At 39.4% G+C, this 14,449-nt stretch overlaps 1 long non-coding RNA gene across 1 annotated transcript in view; it reads left to right on the top strand.

Moving 5' to 3' along the window:
* The first annotated feature begins 4,734 nt into the window (after positions 1-4,734).
* Positions 4,735-14,449, top strand: part of LOC116867704 — a 38,521-nt gene continuing 28,806 nt past the window's right edge. Inside the window, exons 1-3 of the long non-coding RNA XR_004382649.1 lie at positions 4,735-4,768; positions 6,353-6,354; positions 11,261-11,373. This is a non-coding gene — a long non-coding RNA (uncharacterized LOC116867704). The remainder of the gene's footprint in view (positions 4,769-6,352; positions 6,355-11,260; positions 11,374-14,449) is intronic.

Consider the following 14,449-nt stretch of genomic DNA (forward strand, 5'->3'; position numbering starts at 1 on the left):
TTAAAATTTTTTAACTGTAGACTTTTAAGTTCTACCTTTAAACTCTACCTAATAAAGTAATTACATTTAAAGTTTTTTATATTTTATATTTTATATTTTTATTTTATAAAAGGATGCTCATTGCACACTAATAGCAAAACTTTGGAAATATCTAAATGTTCAAAAAAGAAGAATCAATAAATAAAATATGGAATAGACATAAAACAGAATAGTATTCTGAACCTGAAAACATTGAGTAAAAAAGTAATATATCCAACTGTATATAGACTAAAATCAAAACCATGTGAAATGGATTGGAAACACCCCAAAAGGAAAACAATTCCTATTTCTGGTAAGATTTTGGATGATTTTTATTTATCCCTGTATGCTATCTGAATTAAATATATATATAGTTACATGTAAGACTTCCATAAGGAAAAAATTAAGAAATGGAAAGAAAGTAGGTAATATGAAAGAAATTTAATAAAATGAACTAACATCACATTTTCTTGGGATTTCTTTTTAACTTGTGATTAAGCCAAATGGCTGTGAGAACTGGAAATTCTTTTCCTTCCCAAACTAGTTTTTTTTAAGATTTTATTTATTTATTTGACAGACAGAGATCACAAGTAGGCAGAAAGGCAGGCAGAAGAGAGAGGAGGAAGCAGGCTCCCTGCAGAGCAGCGAACCCAATGCGGGACTCGATCCCAAGACCCTGAGATTATGACCCGAGTCGAAGGCAGAGGCTTTAACCCACTGAGCCACACAGGCGCCCCTAGTTTTGGTTTTTAATAGTTGTCAGTAATTTTGAAATTTGATGTATGAGTGAAAGCTATTTAGAATTGGTACATTTTTATGTAAATGCTAGGACTGGTGGTTCTATAACTACATGTGATTTATTTTCAAGTAATAATCCAGGCAATAAATTGGCTTGGGGATCCAGTCTGAAGAATGAAAGAGCAGGTGATTGTTGACGTGTGGAAGAACTATGACCACTGCCACCATGACTCCTTGATGGGGCTTTGGATCTTTCTCTTGAGCCAACAAAATCAAGACTCTGGGTCTTTTTTCTAGAGCAGGAATCCATCAGCATCACCTGGGAGTGCTTACTAAAATGCAGGTCTAGGGTTCAACCTTGCACCTGTTGCACACTCTCCTGCAGTAGACTTGGTAAATTATGTTATAAGAAGCTTCCTGGGAACAATTACAAAGCTTCTGGTAGCACATTTAAAAAGAAAAAGAAACAGATTAAATTAAGGTTAATATATTTTATTTAACAAAATAGATCTAGAATAGTTACATTTCAAATGCAAATAAATATTAAAATTGCTAGTGAAATAGTTTTACATGATTATGCTCTTGCTAAGTCTTTAAAATCCAGTGTACATTTTACACTTATAGCCCATCATAATTCAGACACTAAATTTTCATTGGAAATACTTGGTCTGTGTTCAGATTTATAAAGTTATTTGAAAAAGTGTATTTGCACACCTGAGTAAGTTCAAACATACTTAAATGCACTAGGTTTTAGTCTGTCTTCTGCACAGTAGCCTCCAGTCATCCTCCAGAGCAGTGGGAGTAAAGGGCAAATTCCTACAGTGACGCCCAAAGTCTTAGCCCTCTGGTTTTTGGTTGTGGTCTCACTTCATCTGCCACTCGCCTTGCTCCAACACTCCATTCACCCCAGTCACATGGGCCTTCTACGTTCCACAAACACTCCAGACACATGTTTGCCTTAGGACCCTGGTCTTAGCTGTCCCTGGGATTGACGGTGCTTCTCCCCAGATTTCCACGTAGTAAATTCCCTCATCTTATATATCAGCTAATAAACCACTCCCCACAGCAGGAGTCCGCCTGGTGGGAATGCAGTAGATCTTTGGCTTTTCCTACATCTAAGGAAAAAGTTTAAGAAAACAGATGAGCTGCATTAGGATGTCTATTTTCCAGACAACAGAGTTGGTACTTCCTTCAATCCTCCTTGAATAAATGATGACCCAGCCTGTCTTTTTTCTGGACATAAAATCATGCCTTGCTAGAATATGGTGTGTAGGGCTGATGTAGCTTCCTTAATGTGTCAGAACCTTCAGTTTTAGTCAGTGACAGAGGATGAGCAAGGTCAGATTAGAACTCTGGGATTTAACTGCATCATTACCACTAGACCACATGTCCTATGTGGAAACACCTGATTGCCTTCCCCTCTAAAACATAAGAGAAAAATGTCACTTACATGAAATCTTATATCTTGCTTTCAGGCAGGCATACATCCTGCTGTTTTAAATTATCTAAACAGCTGCTGAGAAATTTGACTTTTGCATGATCTGCTGAGAATTCACTCTGACCTTGAACTTGATATGTAGCCATTGTCAGAGTGATTTCCCAGGTGACCGGAAGCATCTGGTGTTGCAATGAGCCCAGACTCAGGAGCCTATTTGACAGTCTGCCACCTCACCATTGTTTTGACATTTGAGTACCACACAGTAGCAGAGCAGCCATGTGGAAAGGAAGGAGGAGATGAGAAGTTTTTGATTTTTACAGTATGCATGAAATGCTAAGTCTGTGAGAGGGATGTTTAAGCATGCCCTGGGTCAACTCACATGAAAGAGATTAGCTGCCTCTCTGTGCAGCCTAATGTGAGATGATCTTGCATTGGCTGGCTTTGTGAGCTTGAGGAGACTGCCATGGAGACAGGCATGGGAAGGAACAACCACCATCGGATAGGTGACTGCTGACCTCTGGTGAGTCTCTAATGGGCAAAAGAATTTCAGGGTTTCCCTGAGACTGGCACGTGCGCAAAGAATTTGCACTGATATAATGGACAGGGCAAAATCATGGGTCCCAAAGTCCTAACTTCTGCTTGTCACTAATTCATTATTAAATCTTATTCACAATGTATGGGCATTGCAGAAATATATCAAATGCCTTACACAGAGAGGCAGGTAAAGTCCATGGACGAGGATGCCAAGTTCAGCAACTACTCGCCTCCAGACGTTTGTTGCCACGAAAGAATGCAGTGCTTTGGATTCCCCAAAAAGCTGAGAATCCAGATTTTATATGAGATCTCCACATTTTTAAAGCTAGACAACTAATTCAACTTTTCAAATATACTGTGCAGCCCCAACAAAATGCGTTAGAGAGAATGAATAGATTCTCTCAGTTTTAAATGTGTGGAAACAAAGTCCTTTTTCCCATGAGAAACTTAGGATCAGAAAAGTAATATAGCTCTCCAAGATCATCTTGCGTTAATGAACGTTTGCTGAGTACCAAGTTTATGCCTCCAGGGAAGATAATCTGTAAAGATCTTTACTGGATAAACTTTCACTGCAAGACCAAGTCACTCCTTTTTTTCTGAGCTTGTATCTGTACATGTAAATGAAACAGAAGCACAGTTATCTCCATGAATAACTGTGAAGAGTAAATGAATTTACAACAAGTACTTTGAAATGAGTCAATTTCAAATAAATGTAGTTGAATAACATCAAATGTTAAGATCGAAAATTGCTGGTTGGTCCTTCTTTTTGTCATCCAGCATCAGCCCTGCATGGAGAGGGCTTCTCAGGCGAGGAGGGGGATGGGAAGGCAGAGGAGGGGGTGGGGAAGAGAGCCTGGTCTGCTGCAAGGTTTGCAAGATTTATGCAAGCTTCATACTTGTGTCACCATCAGCAAGTTATTCCTTTCTGCTGAGCCATTATATTTTTACTTTCTGAAAATCCTTCTTGTCACTTGTGGGTCATTTGGGAAGAATCAACATCTTTTCTGTATTAAGTCTTTATTATGACATTTATTCAGCTCTCCTTTTAAGTACTTCCATGGGGTTTCTTAGTTCTATCCATTAGAGTCTTGGATTTGTTTTATTATGCAATACTTGCATTATCATGTAGTTCTGAATGTTTTGTCATTTCTAACGTTATCATCACATGCATTCCGTCAAGAAATACTTCTTATCATGTGCCAAGCCCTGTGCAAAGTACTGGGCTTTTACTAAAACACAGGACAGACAAAAACTCCCTACCTGAGTGGAATTTATATGCTAATCAGGTAGAGAGCAAAGAAGCACAATATATAGGAAAAATGTAAAGCATATGAGAAGGGATGTAGCTATGGAGAAAAATAGAGCAGGGAGAAGGCACACAGAATGCCAGGTGAGGGCAGTGAGAGTTCGATTTTAAATTCATTTTAAAAGCTGAGCAGCTAGGAAAGGTGTCCCTGTGAAGGTGATCCGAGGAAGGGAGGGAGAACACTGATGAGAAAGTAGCATGTCTGGCATAGTGAGTGGAAAGAACACAGGCAATGAGGCAACCGTATTCTTGTCATGTGTACTGGTTGGTGTCACAGAGCCCAGAGCCATCCGAACGGATGGGATATGGGAGAAATTACTAGAAAGTCAGGCAGGTAAAGGGGGAGACAGAGCAGGTGGCTTCAGATTATTTTTCCAAATGATAAATTTATGAAACCCAAATTATTGATGTATTTGGACTCACTTCTACTTAATTCTCTATTTGCAATTCTTTTTCCCTTGGCTTCCTTTTCTTCCTTTATCTCTGTCATCAGATGGCTTAATAAAATCACCTTTATATCGTACTATAGAAAGCAACACAGTCTCTAAAAGTGATGAAGTTCTAGAACATAGGTGAGGTTCGGTGGGGTGAGGTTTGGAGCCAATGACCAAGAAAGAATTCTTGAGACATCTTTGGTGCCAAATGGTGGTTTATTGAAGCACAGGGACAGGACCCGTGGGCAGGAAGAGCTGCTGCCCCAGGGATGTGAGGAGTGGTCTATTATATACTAGTAAGTTGGGGAGGGGATTAGGAATGATGTAAGTCTCTAGGGAATTTTGGAAGCAAGGTTTCTAGGACCTTGAGGGGCTAGCTATTTCTGGGGAAAAGGTTATCATTACCAGTAATAAAAACTTCTCGTGAGACCCTTTAGATGTATATCAGTGGGCCATATGCTTGGGAATGATTGTCAACACTATCTTGGAGGTTTAGAGATAAAGTTTCCTAAAGGAATTGTTAAAGAAGACTTATAGGATCCTGGTTGGGGGTAGGGAGTTGGCCAGGCTAAGATTGTCCTTTGCCTTTAGCAAAGCCTTAAGGTGGAGGTCACTCTGCCTGTTTTAAGGGCTTGTCAGTAGGTAAGGAAATTTAATAATTATTCTTCTGCCTCTGTGTCCCACATCAAAAGCACTCTCTGGCATTGAGTTCTGGCTTCCCCACTTTTTAGCAATATGACCTCGGGTCTGTCACTTCTCTGTGCCCTTGGCTGCCTACCGGAGAGAAATGCTGACTAGGAGCGGTCTTCTCATGGCAGGTTGTAAGGATGGCGTGGAGCCCTTCGGCAGTGGCTAGTATACAGAAAGTCCTCAAAATGTGTTTGTTATTCTTCTGCTGGTTTGAAAGCTCTGTATTGATTATATTTCACACTGTCAATTTTTAAAGATACATATTTTTTAATAATGTGAAAAGTTATTTGATATTACTTCCTCCTCTTGGCCACTACAAAACCCAACGTTCTTTACCTTCCCCTTAAACATTTTTTATTTGTGATTGTTATTTAGAATTTATTTTTAAAAAACATGCCTTTTTTTTTTTTTTTTGCCGTCATCAGATTACTAAATTTAACAATATATTGTGACTCTTCTGGACTTGTCCTTGGGTTCCTCTTTCTTCTTGATTTAGTGTATTTTTTTTTTTTACCAGTTTTTTATTTTTATTTTTTTAATGAGGGTCTTTGGGCATCTGAACTATGCTTTTATAACTAGATAGGCTTTTATTTTGTTCTAACTTGTGAGTAAGGGTTTACTGGGATATAAAATTTCACAATACTGGTAAGGCTTCCTGAAAGTTCATGAACCTCATTGGACATCACTTTTTTTTTTTTTTTAAACACTGTCTATCAACTACAAGATCACAAAATTGTTCTGAGCACTACAGCAGAGAGAGGCAGGGGTAAGGATTTCAATATCCGGGATCTCTCCAGTTTGTTTCCACTTTGTTTCTATGTTGGTTGTTATTGATGGAATCAGATAGTGTAAACATCGTAGCTTGGATAACATCCTTCATCCTATGAAGGAATATGGGCAAGATTTGTTCTCTGTGTGATTCAACTTTTATTTCTCCAGTAACATTGCACTTTTGAAGGTACCTTTATTTGTATGGACTCTAAATAAAAGGAATTTATTTGTTCAGAAGAAAAAATTGTATTTTGAATACATCTTTTGATTGCTTTTTGGCCTCTGTTGCTAGTAAATTTGTGGTAAATTTAATTCTCACTCCTCTGGAAGCAATTTTTCTATTCATTAGGATATGATTTTATCACTATATATCTTGCTCATGATTCATAGTGACTTCTGATCTGTCCATACATCTGCTGTTAGGAGTAAATAAAATAACCAGACCCCTGCTTACCTCTCATTGTTCATCTTCATGTTACCCTTCTCTCACTCACCACATTCACACCACCTGCACTTTCTAGATGTCCAAAGGTCCTCTTCTCTTAGAGAGTCTTGACACATCTTGCTGGCTTTGACCTGAAAACTCCCTTCTACATCTTCTCCTGAAACCTATTTATCCTTCAGGTCCCACCTTAAGTATGCCTTCCTTGCAAATGCTTACTCGGAATCCCCTGACCAGCTTAGAGACCACAAAACATTCTCTCAAGGAACTCCATATACTTCCTTTGTAGCTTTTGACAAAGTAGTAAGAAAAAATTGTTCCTTGTATATCTGCCTCCGCCTTTGTATTTTAAGCCCCATGAAGACAGAGACTGTCTTGTTCCCACAGCATCCCCAGTACTTGACTGCGCCCATCTTGTGCTTCCCAGAAGCAGATGTCAAGAAGGGTTAGACATACAGGAGATTTCTTATGTTGTAAAGGCTAAAGGGGAAAGAGGGCAGAAATCAATAGGGAGAGTCAGGGAGAGGGGGAAGGAAGGGTTGAATAAGAAGAGTGTTAGACTTCAGCACGACATTGAAAAAATCTGGGCCAGGTCAGTGTGGAGTCTGCAAGCAAAAGCTGCTCCTTAGAGAAAGCCTGTGTTGGGCAAAAATCTCCAGCATGGGTCACCCTCCACCCCCTGCCGCTGCTGGGCTCAGCATTGACCCAGAAGAGTTCAGAGACGGGCTTGGACAAGTTTGTCACAGCAGATCTGGAGTTGTGACAGCTGAGCTGGGAATGCCAGGCAATAATGCTCCCACAAAAGGTCCTCTTGAGGGGGTTCTGGGTGGGTCTTCCCGTGGGCCCCAGGCTCATGTGGTTTCTGGAATGGATTGAATGGGCTCCCCAGAATCAATGTCTATGTCTCGGTGCCTGGACCCTGTGAATGTGAACTTATTTGGAAAAAGGGTCTTTGCTGATACAATTAAGAAAATGAAGGATCCCGAGATGAGATCTATAGCTGCATGAGGCTGGTGAAGGCTGCATTGGGCAGTCCAGACCCAGAACCTATCCACCGTCCAGGGAGATCCTTCAACAGTACAACTCCTAATTATGCTGTTTATTGCAAGCAATGTGATATATAAGTGTGTGTGTGTGTGTGTGTGTGTGTGTGTGTACACTCTCACACGCACAACACCTAAAATCTTACAGAAGGACTATCTGAAAAATGCCCACTTCCTGCGCCCAGCAGCAGGCCTCAGTGTGGGTCAGATCCTTTCTTGAGACTGGTTTGGTGCTCTTCCTCTCTCTTACTTCTTTTATTTCCTCAAAATTCTGCTGGAAGAGCAAAGAGTTCAATAAAAAAAAGAAGTATCTCCCACTGACTTGTATTCCCTAACTGATTTCAGTGTCTTTTATTTTTGAAGAGAACTTTCTCAAGACAATAATTCTTAGTTTATGCTGCCTCTCTGTGTCTGTGGACTCATATTTCCAAGCTCTCTCTCTTCTCCAAATGTTATTGTCCGAGGAACTGCTGTGACCCAGAGGGACTGTCCCATTTGGTCTTTCAGGTGTGTTGGGCTAGAAAAATCCTGAAAACAGTCTGTGAGCATTGATATGCTTTCTTATCGTCACCTGATGGTGATCATATGAACATCCACACTCACGTACAGCTCTGTGAGATGATTCACAGGGAGTCGGCAGAGCGCTCCGTCTTTACAGGAGGCCATGACTCACAAGTTCTATCCCTGAGAGGAATACAGTTATGCAAATAACAAAAAAGTTACCCATTTAGAAACATATCTGCTTTGGGAAGCCAATTTGCCAGAAATGTGTCTGGTATTATATTGCTTATCCTGTTTTACAAATGAAAAGAAATCTGTGTCTTGTGGTTTTGCTGAACCTTGGCTACTATTAATTACCAATGAGATGGGACTTTGAAAAATTTCCGATTTCATTTAGTGTCTTGCATAGCATGATGCTCCTAATCCTAACAGTGTTAAACAGACTACAATGTCTGCATCAGGGCCCCCTTACTTTTGAAAAGGCATTCCTTCTTTCTCCCAAATGGTCACATTCCATTGGCTCATTTTGCAGAATATTACAAAGCTGTCCTCTAGGACGAGCTTCCGAAAATAGAAGCTCTAAGGAGGATAGTTGTCACCTAGGCAGTATGTGTCTTCTCTCAGTCCTGGGAGGTTGTTGCTTCAGCAGCCTTTATGGTGCCAACCTTTTGCTTATTAACATTTTTTTTAAAGGAAAGATTGAAGCTCTTCTGTTAATCTAGATCCCCTTTGGGTATTTTCATTATGCTTCTCATTAGTCAGCATCTTGGACAGGAGTACAGAGAATTAGGTTTGGAATGGAGGACAAGAAATAAATAGGGAAGGAAGAAGCCAACTTTGTAATGACTTTTGGTAGCCAGTCAGCATTCTGAAATTAAAAAAAAAAAAAAAAAGTAATCAATTATCAGAGTTGTGGTGTTTGGACACTTCCTATTCTGTGTGCTTCATCCGTTTATTGTGTTAATTCTGCTTTATAATTAAGTTTTTTTTTTTTTAATTTATTTGACAGAGAGAGACACAGCAAGAGAGGGAACACAAGCAGGGAGAGTGGGAGAGGGAGAAGCAGGCTTCCCACTGAGCAGGGCTTTCTCCCGATGCGGGGCTCAATCCCAGGACCCTGAGATCATGACCCGAGCTGAAGGCAGATGCTTAGTGATGGAGCCATCCAAGGACCCATATTGTGTTGACTCTTTAGCTCTTAGTTCTTTACAATTACTCACCACACAAGCCCCACTAAGATGAAACTACAGCACTTTATAAGACGTTTATGTTGTAAGAAACAGCAACATTCCTGGAGGTAATAATACTGTTTTAATTCTTGCAGTGCATGAATAGTTACAGAGGATTTTCCCATTCACTGCTCTACTTGGTCCTAAGAGCAATCCTGTCTTGTGGAGCGCTATCTTGCACTGTGATGGATAGTGTGTTAGCTTTGCAGAGAAATGGCCCTGAGTTGTAATTCCATCTCTGTCACTTTCTAGATGTAGGACTCATATGGACTGAATGTTTGTGTCCCTTCATAATCCATATGTTGAAGACCTAACCCCTCAGTGTAGTTGTAGTAGGAGATGGAGCCTCTAAGGAAGTAGCTGATTGCGGTCATAAGGATGGTCTCTGATCTGATAGGATGAATGTCCTTATGAGGTGAAACACTAGAGAGGGTTCTTTCTCTCCCTCTCTCTCATTCTTTCTGTCTCTCTGACATCTTGCTCCCTCTCCATGCATACAAAGGCCATTTGAGGACATACCAAAAAGGTGGCTGTCTAAAAGCCAGGAAGGGAACTCTCACTAGAAATCAAATTTTCTGGCACCTTGAAATCACGGACTTCCAGCTTCCAGAACTGTGAGAAAATTAATTTCTGTTGTGTAGGCTACTTAGCCTCTGGTATTTTGTTATGGCAGCTTGAGCTGATTCATACAAGGATCTTGGATGCATTCACAAATATCTGAGTCACTTCTGTATCATAAAGACTTGGAGTTTCAGGTCACGGTGTCTTAGAGTCATTTATTCAGTGTTCTGTTTAATGATCAACTCCTCAGAAAGGCTTTTATTACCTAAGACAGTGGCCACTATCACACTCTACCTCCTACCTTGTTTTTTTTTTTTTTTTTTCTCCTGAGACCAAATCTACTTGACATCATATTAGTTTGTTTATTTCTTTATGCATGTGTACCTCTCTCACCAGAATATAGGCATTATGAAAGGAGGCCGTTGGTCTGCTTTGATTTTTACTGTATCTTTATAATCTAGAAGAGTGCCGGACACATAGTAGTAGCCAATAAATACTGGTTAAATACATAGGTTTCTGGGGGGAATTAATGGAATGCATATGTTTTGAATCTTAGAGGGTATCTTTCTCTTAGTAGGTCCTCAATGATAGTAACCATGATTAAAAGGATGGCATACGAACACAAATTTTACTCTTCCATTTTATCAAAAGGCATTTTCTTAATTCCTCCCTATATGCTAGTCACTAATCTAGGACATGCAAACAAGTTCAAGGTTATACAATTAATTAGAGGCTGATAAAATCTCGATCATTTGGGAGTATCCAAATCTTCTGGAGATTAGATCTAATCTTACCAGTAATAATTTGTCCACTTACCTCTACCATTTAAGTTGAAAATGTAGCTAAATTATTTTATTTTGCTACTAGTTCCCATCTGTGAAATGAAAGAACAGGCAGAAAGGAATTTCAAGTCAAATAAAAAACTATTTTGTATGTATTGAAAGGTTTGTGGTTGTTACAACAACGTAATGATGTGGTTAATAGGAAGATGAGAGATGACACAATAGAAAGATATAATTTGAAAAAATAAGCATGTGAAATTTATTGAGGTGGCTACACTACGGAGAATGTTGATGTCCCCCCAAGAGAAGTAATAGTTTCTCAGTTTTCTAAAGTCCACAAAAACATAGAACTGCTCACAGACCTGCCAGGGTAACTCACCTTTTCAAAAACTCTGGCTACAAGTCCCTCTGTTCATGAAGAGTGAATAATGAATGTACACTACTGCAGTACATTCTTGGGTGTACTTTGATTAGGTGAATCAAAGACCCATTTTCTAGGCCAATGAGAGAAGAGTTTGGAGACATTGGGAATTGATCCAGGAGTCTCACATCTGTCCAGTAAGAGGCCCCAAGGAAGTCAAAGCAACTATGGGAGATTAAATATGGCCACAAATTCTTTCCAGCTCCTCCCATTGATATATGGAGTCTGTTTCCCTAGTCTTGAATCTAGGTAGTTCTTGTCACTTGCTTTGACCAATAGAAAATGATGGAGGTGATGTGTGACTTCATTTAGACTCTAGGAGCCCCTGAAGTTTCCATGTGTGTCTTCTTAGAATGCTGCATTGAGTCTCCCATGGGATGAAGAAGACCAGATGGAGAGAGTGTTCCAGTTGAGCCCAGCCTGGGCTGACTTGCCAGCTGAAAACAACAGCATGAGTGACCTCAGGTAAGGCCAACAAAAGAACCACTCAATTAGTTCACAGAATTATGAGAAATAATGAAGTGCTTTGAGTCTTGAAGTTTCGACATGGTTTGTTATGTTGTGACAGATAACTAATAGAACAACAATAGAGATTAGAAAAACAAGAGGAGAAAATATATCTGAAGAAAATATATCTGACATGCTGAAGAATGGCACATCTTCTTGAGTGCTGAACAGGATGAATTTTTTAAAAAGACTCATATCTGGATACATCTTAATGTGTCTACTATCAAAATCTCTAAGATGAAAAGAAAACTCTAAAAGTGTCCAGAGCAGAAAACAAACAGACAAAAACAATTCCTGCTCCCCAAATATTTGTCATTGGCAGCACTTGGACACTAGAATAAAAGGAGACATAAATATCAAAGTCTTGATTTAGAATATTTTTGATCCTAGAATTCGATACCCAGCCCAACAACATTTAAGTGTAAGAGCAAGAGGAAGAAAATTTAAGACCTGCTAGAACCCAGAAAATTTACCAGCCACATACATTCTCTGAAATATTTACTCAAGGATATATTACAGCAAACTGAAAAATGAATCAAAGAAAGAGTAAGACCTGATATATAAGAAATTGACAGGTAAACAAAATCAGTAAAACACAGAATTAATCTTTGATGCCTAATATGGAAAACAATTCATAGTAACCTATCTGGAAGTAAAGTCCCATAATTTATGACCTGATGTATTGTGGGATTGGTAAAGTGATTGAATGCTAAGTTTCTTTTCCTCTTTAGGGAAATATGTAAATATTGATTTATTTCATGTAACTATAGAAGAATATAGATTTTAATAGTTCTGTCAAGAATGTAAAGCCACCTGGGTGGCTCCGTGGGTTAAAGCCTCTGCCTTCAGCTCAGGTCATGATCCCTGGGTCCTGGGATCGAGCCCCACATCAGGCTCTCTGCTCAGCAGGGAGCCTGTTTCCTCTTCTCTCTCTCTCTCTGCCTGCCTTTTTGCCTACTTGTGATCTCTGTCAAAGAAGTAAATAAAAATCTTAAAAAAAAAAGGATTATTAAAAAAAATGTAAAGGCAGTACTGAAAAAAGAGAAAAAGTATGTATAGGGTTCTAAACCACTAGAGATAAAAATTTACAGCACCATCAAAAAACCCCACTTGCTGGTTAATAGAAAATACAAAAAAAAAACCTAAAAAGAATACTTCTAAACATATCAATATTGCCCTAATTATGGATGGATACATTTCACACAGATGCTTGGATTGGGGATTATGTGTGGGATTGTACAATCTAGCTCAGTGTTGGCTACAATGGAAAGATTTAAAAGACACAGACAATCTAAAAATAGAGAAAAAGAACATGATATGCTGGGTCTTCAAATTCAGCATAGCAGACAGAATGTGTATGTTTTTCTCCACCTCCTCTCACAGGTCCATTAAAGAGAAAGCAAAGGAAGGCTTGATCCTACAAGGACAAAGAGACAATAGCAGTTTTCTGAAACTAGAAATCAGAGAGAAAAGTGGTAATTGACCTGGCCAACCAGAGAGAGAGGGCATGGGAGCCTGGGTAAAATCTCTAAAAGGCTGAATAATCATGAAAAGCCTGAGAATTTGGTGTTAGGTACCTATAAATGTGCAGATATCTGAAAGGCCAAAGAAAGGAGAATGGTTAAAACAATTGGGTTCCTAGATGCCCTCCTTGTGCCATATATCCAGTTGATTTCCCACATGTTAATATAACATTGGAGATTTATTCTTAGGTGAGGATGAACTGAAGGGATTCTGAACTGGGCACACCAAGTTCAAAGTGTGAATACCATACTGAAAAAGGAGGATTAAGTGAGCATTACCATTTTCACCATCATCCAATGGTGAAAACTCTAGTGTAAGGGCCTATGTAGCCAGAGCGATTCCATCCGGTTAAACAATGACTTTGAATGACTTTGTTTATACAGTAAAACTTAAACTGTCCCTGTCTCCCCCACCTCCAGGGGACTTACTTAAAAGCAAGTCCCAGAAACCAGTCCCATATAACAAAGCCCAAATACAAGTGTGGGTCAGGCCAGGTGGAGGTATCCAATCAGTGGGGGCGCATACTGTCTCCCTAGCTACCAAGGAGTATGGGCCCCGCCCTTTGGGAGCCTTTTGGGTGCCAATTCTGACCAAGGTGATAGGCTAGTTCAAATACCTACTATAGGGTAAGTTGTAATTCAATTGATTCAATTGGTCACTTATGTGTGACCTAGCATGATTGTGCAGCTTTCTCTGTGTGTTACAATCTCATTGGCCACCTGTGCATGGCCAGGCCCAACCACATAGCCTTTGCCCTTAAAAGCTAGTCAGTTAAGCAGAGAGAGGTCGCCTCTTTGCAAGAGATGGCCCTGGCCAGTTGGTTTGATTCTTGATGCTTGGCACAAAATAAAGCTTTGCTTGACCCTCGCTTTGTATCAGCCTCACTCCTTTGACCATGGACTCAACACTAGAACCTTTTTAAAAAGATGCTTGTAACTATTAGTTAATTTTCTCTGATTTCTGGGACATTGACCAGCCCAAGATCTATAGACATTGTCAGTTGATGGTTTTACCCATGGAGAGGTAATTTCTCTTTTCTCACTCCATCCCCCAATCTCATATACACTGAGTTTATGTCAGCTTGTAGTTGTACGTCACTTTGCGTATGAATAGGTAGTAAATAAATAACAATCAGGAGAATTATCTATCAAGAAAGATGGAGGCCAAACAAACAAATGGAATAAAGGTCCTTATAGGAAACAGAGACAAGTAGAGGGAGAAGAAAATCAATTAACTGTAATTAACATTCCTGGAAAATATGTGAAGAATAGCATTCATGAAAAAAGCCAAAATATATATAAAAAGAGAAAAATAAAGAACCTCTGAAAATTAAAAATAAAATAGTGGAAATTATGGGTCATGGTCTCTGAAGATAGTAAATATGGACAAAAGGAGCGATCTCTACTCCTTACCCCAAAGAATTCACCATATAGAAATGAAAAAACAGTTATGTCTTAAAAAAAAATTAAAATGAAATTAAGACCGCTAGAAATGAAGATTTGTGGGGTTG

Source organism: Lontra canadensis, unplaced genomic scaffold (assembly GCF_010015895.1).
Source record: "Lontra canadensis isolate GAN:19392208 unplaced genomic scaffold, GSC_riverotter_1.0 scaffold13, whole genome shotgun sequence".
In the NCBI taxonomy this organism is placed as follows: domain Eukaryota; kingdom Metazoa; phylum Chordata; class Mammalia; order Carnivora; family Mustelidae; genus Lontra; species Lontra canadensis.